Here is a 6,688-nt window from a genome sequence, read left to right as displayed (position 1 = left end):
TTGACTCAGACTGCAGCAGCTGTAGCTTGTGTCTGGATGATGCTGTTCAGTGTTTTCTGATGGGAAATAAAAATACGGTACGGTCGCTTTAAAATGATCGTATTTTTACTCAAATCACACAGAGGTTTCTTTATGTCAGATAGGCTATTATTTTATTCATTTTCGGACCTAGAGACTTTATGCCTTGTCCTGGTTTTCTTTTACATCTTTTTTTTAACACTGTAATGTCCGACACCCGTTGAACACCGCAGCAGCGACAGAAGGATTCGGACTCATTCAAGAGGTTGAATCCGTCCCTGAAACGGTGCAACTGTGAAAACAAACCTGAGCAGGTCATAAAACCTATCAGCTACACGTAAAAAACAATTTCTGGTAAAGTGCACGACAATTAAAACGAAATCAAAACATAACAGCAGTGTCAAAACTATCGTATATTGGAAATCGTAGACCGTACAGACAACCTACTGTAACCAACAAACTATCGCATAAATACGATAATTATCGTATGACTGGCAACAGAATTCTGCTCGAAAGGTACGCCAATATTACCTGATAAAGAACCGCGGAGTTTTGGAGTTTTTCATCAGTGAAGGTTTGTCGTAGTCATCTGCGTTTAGGTTTGTGTGCCCGTTAGGAACGGAGCGTTTTTAGTTGTGATCTGTAGGACCCTGCTTGTTTAGTCGTCTCCAGTGAGTGTCTGGTGTTTTATGTTTACAGTATTGTTGCCCGCGTTGTTGGTTTGTTAACGTAGCAGTGTTAGTTTTCCTGCGTAGCAGTGATTTTTAGTTCTCACGTTTTTGTGTTAGAGTTCAGTCCTGCCACGCAGTGAGTTTGTTTGTGTTATAATAAAACATTGTATGTAACTTTACTTCTGTGTACTTGGGTCGTTAGGTTCCAGTAGCTCATGTTATGTTTAGATGTAGAAATATTCATCCACAGAAATGTTGTAAAATAGGCTGGAAACAATAGCTTCAACATAGAAAGAATTGCAGTCTATGAGAATATCTTCTGTTTACATGTAAAATCTAATGATACAAAACTTTACTACAAAATACTTCTAAAGTCTTGTCAGAGAAAGGTTAATACATAAAATGAGCAGCTCTTGACAGACTAAATGTTTTTACTTTGTTTTGATCCTTGGCAATGCTTTGCTCTAGTTCTTCTTACCCCTTTCTTTACAACAGACAAACAGAACATAACATATTTTGCAGAAAATAACTTATTTTGAATAGAGAAGCAGGAAAGAGAACAAGTAAAGTAGCCAACTGGCAGAGGTGGGGAAACATGTGAATGTAAAGAGAGACATAAAGTAAGAGACTTGCGTTAGATGTGTCTGTGTGCAGCTGAGTTGAGCAGACTGTGCGGTCCCTCAGAGTTTCTGTCACCTCTAGCATCACTGAAGATCAAGCTTTTACTTTGGTCTTACTGCTCCGTTCCAGCTTGGATTAACGAGACAATTTAAATTTCACACATTTATTTACATTTGTTGGGGGGAAATATAAGAATTTTTATTTCCAAGTTCATCCGGTTCAACCTGAGTTACAGTGTAGTTGTTGTGCATTATCATGCAGAAGATCACATGATTCTGATCTGGAGAACTTCATATTAGAGCATCCAGCAACAAAGCAAACAAGCACAGGGAGAATGTAAACAATCCTACTGTTCAGTGAGTGAAGTGACAAAATGTATCTATTCACACTGACTGAAAATGTTTGTTTTTTTTCAGTTATTGTTCTAAGATTTTTCGTTCGTTTTCGTGTTCTCTTTTTAGCTGAAAAAGTATAGAAAAGTGTTTGTTTCTCATTGTTTGAGTTGCTGTCCGTTTCCACTAGGTGGCGCTTGTGAATTGGAAACGCTGTTTTCACCGAGTAATGTGATTACGTTAATTTGTATATGTAGGGCAATGTTCCCGAACGGCCAAAAGATGCCGCTGTTGCACCATGTCACTGTAGATTTTAAAGGGCTCATATCATGCAAAATCCACTTTTTAGACATTTTGGAGTGTCCCTATGACTCTATGGGTCACATATACACACACTGAGCAAGGTAGAAATGCATTTCCTGCTTTTTTCACATTTTGAAAACGTAAATTTTCTCATCCAATGAAAACAGCCACGACCTACTCTGAGGCCGTTCCCCAGGTTTCGTCATACTGGTTGAAAGTTCTCCTTGCAAATCCTGAACCACCACCCCCACAATGATCCCGAACCAAAACTGGACTTCCGCCATTTCCCCCCTCTCACTCACCGTGAACAGACCAGCACTGCAGCGCCCAAGTCCTCCCATAGAAATAGTTCGGTTCTTAGGTGTTCTAACCAACACCAAAGTCTCTTCACTTTACTAAGGGATCAACAAGTGAGGATTTGTGGGTCACTCTTATTTTTAACGGACCGGTGCCAGAAACACTGCCTCAGCATTTATACGTATGTGCATTTCAAACGAGGGTGCGTACAATGCTGGATTTGTTTCACGGCTCCTGTTGGAAAAAAAGGACCTATTCCTAAAGTCCGTCATCCACTCACTGAAGTAAGTACATGCTTGATATTTATAATGTTTTAAAATGTTAGTTTGTCCGTTTAAATGTAGTAACCTATGTGTGGGGCAAGTTACTAGCTAGCTATGCTAACGGCTACAGCCAGTCGACCGAGCCTTTGTCCCCTTCAAATGTGCTCATGTGGGCTCCTGCAGCCACACACCTGTGTGGAGAAAAGCTAATGACTAACGGCATCGAGCGGCTACGGGCAGGGAGCGGTGGGTCTAGCGTCTGTCCTTTTTCTGTAATCTCATACACCTGCGGGGAACAGCTATTCGTTATCGCCCTTCCAGCGGCGACAGACAGGAAGCGGTGGATCTAGCTCGCTGTAGTAAGTTTGTGCTTGATACTTGTGATATCTAAATATGTTAGTTGGGTCTGTTTAAAATGCAGTAACCCACATGTGAGACAAGCTAATCGCTAGCGTCGCTAACGGCTACAGTGAGACAACTGAGCCTTTGTCCCTTTCAAATGTGCTACTCTGAGTTGGCGCAATCACACACCTGTGTGGGGAACAGCTAATAGCAATGGGCCTTCGATCGGCGACAGGCAGGAAACGGTGGATCGAGCTTTTGTCCTGTTGACGTGCTGCCGCTCCTGTTTGTGTGTTGCGTTAGCCATTAGCATGCCTTTAGGCCTTTGCACTTTAGAGCTACAGCTGGTCGATCGCTACAAAAAGAACCTGCAGATGAACGCGGTTGTGTTTGTTATTACCCCGTCCCGTGTCACAGCCCAAATCAACTTGTGATTTGGGGTTATGTCATTGTTCTATCAAATTCTAACATGATTAGTTGGAATGATTACTGTGTTGTGTTTCAAGCTTGGTTGCTAATTAGTCACATCTCTACAATACCTGCTGCTTATCTGGTCAGTTACCTATAGCTTGTACCATAGCCATTATATTTGTAGGACCAATACAATTTACAGTAAATGTAACAGTCTTTTCTATACTGTAGGAGGGCAAATCCCAGTTGCCCACATGCAAGGAGGCTGTTAAACAGAGAAATCACTGCAGACTGTTGGTACACAGACATCTGCTGCCCAGCTCAGGAGTAAAGGTATGTAAGTTTGTATGTACCAACAGTAAGATAGGTAATAGAAGATTTTAATTGGTATATACTGTTTAGATTTTATATTTGAATTGTAACAACTGTTTATCTGTTGTTTTAGCACAGACAGGCCTGTCCTCTTGTTTGGTTTAATTTTTTGTCTGGTATTGTGTGTTCTTACAATAGAGAAGGTTTTGACCTACATAATAATGAACATTTCACTAATCTACAATTCTGATTGCAGTACCTTTTGTTTTGATGAGGTGATGGTGAGGACAGCCACAGCTTCCATCTGGTAGAGGACTGCTTCCGCTCAGTCTTCCAAATAGTGATGAGAACAAGGATCACCACATCTCCCTGTTTACCCTACTTTCATGCATTTCGTCTGCAAGGCCCTGCAAAAGCTTCTGACCTCAAACCCCCAGACCTCTTAATTAACTCAGTAACCTATACATTGCACATTGGAGTGTGAAGGTAACAGTTTGTTCTAGCTTTGGAGTAGTGGTGTATTTTTTTGGTTTACAATAAAGTTGGCTTTAACTATTATGTATTTCACTAAACTCTGTTTCTGAAGGTAAAACACTTTTATTTAGGAAATCATAGTATTGAAATTACATGTTTTTCTCTTTCTAATATGGTAAGCTATAAAGTTGAAGCGGCCATAAATAAAAAGCACATAAATTATATATAAATAAAATAAAAAAATTCTTAATGAATGTTGCACTCACAAAAAACACATTTTTACTCAAATGGTAAAGGAGTTATTCCACAGGTGGTTTACATCAATCATACTATAAGTGTTTTAGTGTTTTATCCATCAGGAAACTGCCTTCATCTACAACCCAAGCATGAAGAGATGGCAACTCAGATTCTTCACCCCAGAAATCCTCAGCACCAGCCCACTAGCCTCTGTAGACTACATACCTGTAACAACTTCAGATACAGAGACATATTACTGTCAGATTTATCAAGAATGACAAAAAACATAATTAAAAGCAGTAAAAATACGTTAGGTCAATATATAATTTGAACCAATGCTTTTTGTTTCCAGGAAGGTCATGCAGTGATTGCTCTAAATATTAATGCACATTTTTTAAATAAAATTGTCAGAGCAGCAGCACAAGTAAGACAAAAACAGTGAAATGTGTAAATGTAAAATGTATTTATATTATTTCAGCTATGCTCTCAAACTTATTTATTTAAATAATGTAAGCTAAAGTAGTGTTATCTATTAACGAGAGTTTTCCAGGTAAGTCGTGTTGTGAATATTCAAGCTGCACACGCCATTTAGCATACGCATTAGCAACCGCTAGTCGCTTTGCAAATTACATAAATCAATTAAATTAAAGTAAATGCGACATTACCAATGAGACACATCTTGCATCGGCCGAAATGTGGCGACTTCAACAGCCTCCTCTTTAGCTTCAGGGTCAGATTCGGGATCGTAGACGTATGGTTCTACAACGCTACGAATCAGCTGGCTAATGTCATGCAGTCCTGTAGCGGGTCTTCTTCTGTGGAGGATTGCGGTGGATTGCATTCTCAATGTCGCACTACTGCCACCTATTGTATCGTAACCGTGCGGTGGCTCGTATCCATGGAGCCAATTAAAAAAAAAAACAACAACAACAAAAAAGGTATGCGCTTCCGCACAGAGGTGTGGTGAGCAGCTTCGCTTGCGACACGCCCAGAAAACACAGCGTTTGCTGATGGGGAGTGAGAACCACATATTGACAGGGGCAGTGTGGACGATCTAAAGGGTTTTATGGGATGAAAATTTACAGAGACCTTACTGAGACATTAAAGTCTAATATTTTTTAGAATGAAAAGTATGATATGACTCCTTTAAGTTTTGTTTCTCGGCCTGTCCCTCCCGGGACGCTGTAGTTTTGTTCCCATGTGCGCGCTGGTTGCCATATTGGCTCATATTATGCTGCGCTGCAACATAGGTAAGCAGTGAGCATGGCTGCTCAAAGCATCCATGAATATCAATGCTAATAACGCCCATCTGGCTTATTTGTTTATGTGTATTAATAACTAATGTGCAATATCATAGTTTTGGTTAAAATTGAGTGACAGTTGTCTGTGTTTTTGTACTTTTATAACATTTGGAGGATGTGGCATGTGTAGCCGTTTTCTGTTAAGTTATTGATTTGAAATATTATTTTTGGTCTAACTTCTTTACTGAAAGTGCTAATTTAATCTGAGAGTACAAGTTTTAAATTGAGATTATTATGTTTTGGTTTTATTTATATGTTATGCTGAGTACCAATGTCTAATGGGAAATTTATGTTTGTTTATATTGGCTGATATTACGCTGCGCTGCAACACAGGCTAAATAAACGACGGCCGAGTCTGAACCGCATCCAGAACCTTGTGTCCGCTCCCTTCCTTCTCCCACCATCACCACCTGCTCTTCTCCTCCCCCCATTCACACCATCTAACACAACGCAGAGCACTGGTCAGGGGCAGTAGTGGACAGAGGAAGAGAACGTGTGGGTTACATATACTTTGGGAGTTTGGTTATTTTTAATGCTTATGGTGATTTTAATGCTATTTTGTTAATTTGATTGAGTAGGATTGATTGTTCCCAAGAGTTTTGGAAGTGTTTTATTTTATTTCCGTCTTACCTTGCGGACATCACTTCCTGGGTTGTGGTCCACTTGAAGAAAAAGCGAGAAGTTGTCGCTAGAAGAATTTTAAGTCTATATTCCCTGTCTTAGTTTGCAAGCAGGTAAAGTGGTATGTTAAATAAAGATGGCGAAATCGAATCCTCATGAATCACTGAGCAACTATGATACAGTTGGTACTGAAATCGACACATTGCTTGACACCATATGACACAACCAGAACAACGACACCTGCTGGTTGTGTGTGAGAACTGCATCAGAGCAGGCTGACCATCAAACCCTCGCTGATACGTGGTTGTTCAGGATGACCTTCCATGTTTATTGTCAAATGAAAGTTATTTAATCAAAGGTGTGTGATTGTGTTTCTCTGTGGACAATAGTGAATAAGTAGCCTTGATGTGGCAAACATGTTTGATAGTCCGATGTTATTAGAGCTTATTATGTTATGTTATTATGTTATTAGAGATTTGGTGCTT

The 6,688-nt window shown here is 39.9% G+C and overlaps 1 protein-coding gene and 1 long non-coding RNA gene across 2 annotated transcripts in view; one reads left to right on the top strand and one right to left on the bottom strand.

Moving 5' to 3' along the window:
• LOC129603091 (uncharacterized) overlaps positions 1-6,688 on the bottom strand; it is a 506,300-nt gene that overhangs the window by 367,117 nt on the left and 132,495 nt on the right. The gene's annotated exons all lie outside the window — the stretch shown is intronic.
• LOC129603098 (uncharacterized) lies at positions 1,351-5,954 on the top strand. The gene is made up of 3 exons (XR_008692708.1): positions 1,351-2,526; positions 3,490-3,591; positions 3,827-5,954. It is a non-coding gene; the product is annotated as an uncharacterized LOC129603098 (long non-coding RNA).

Source organism: Betta splendens, chromosome 2 (genome assembly GCF_900634795.4).
Source record: "Betta splendens chromosome 2, fBetSpl5.4, whole genome shotgun sequence".
Classification (NCBI taxonomy): domain Eukaryota; kingdom Metazoa; phylum Chordata; class Actinopteri; order Anabantiformes; family Osphronemidae; genus Betta; species Betta splendens.
This window is presented reverse-complemented; position numbering and strand designations above follow the sequence as displayed.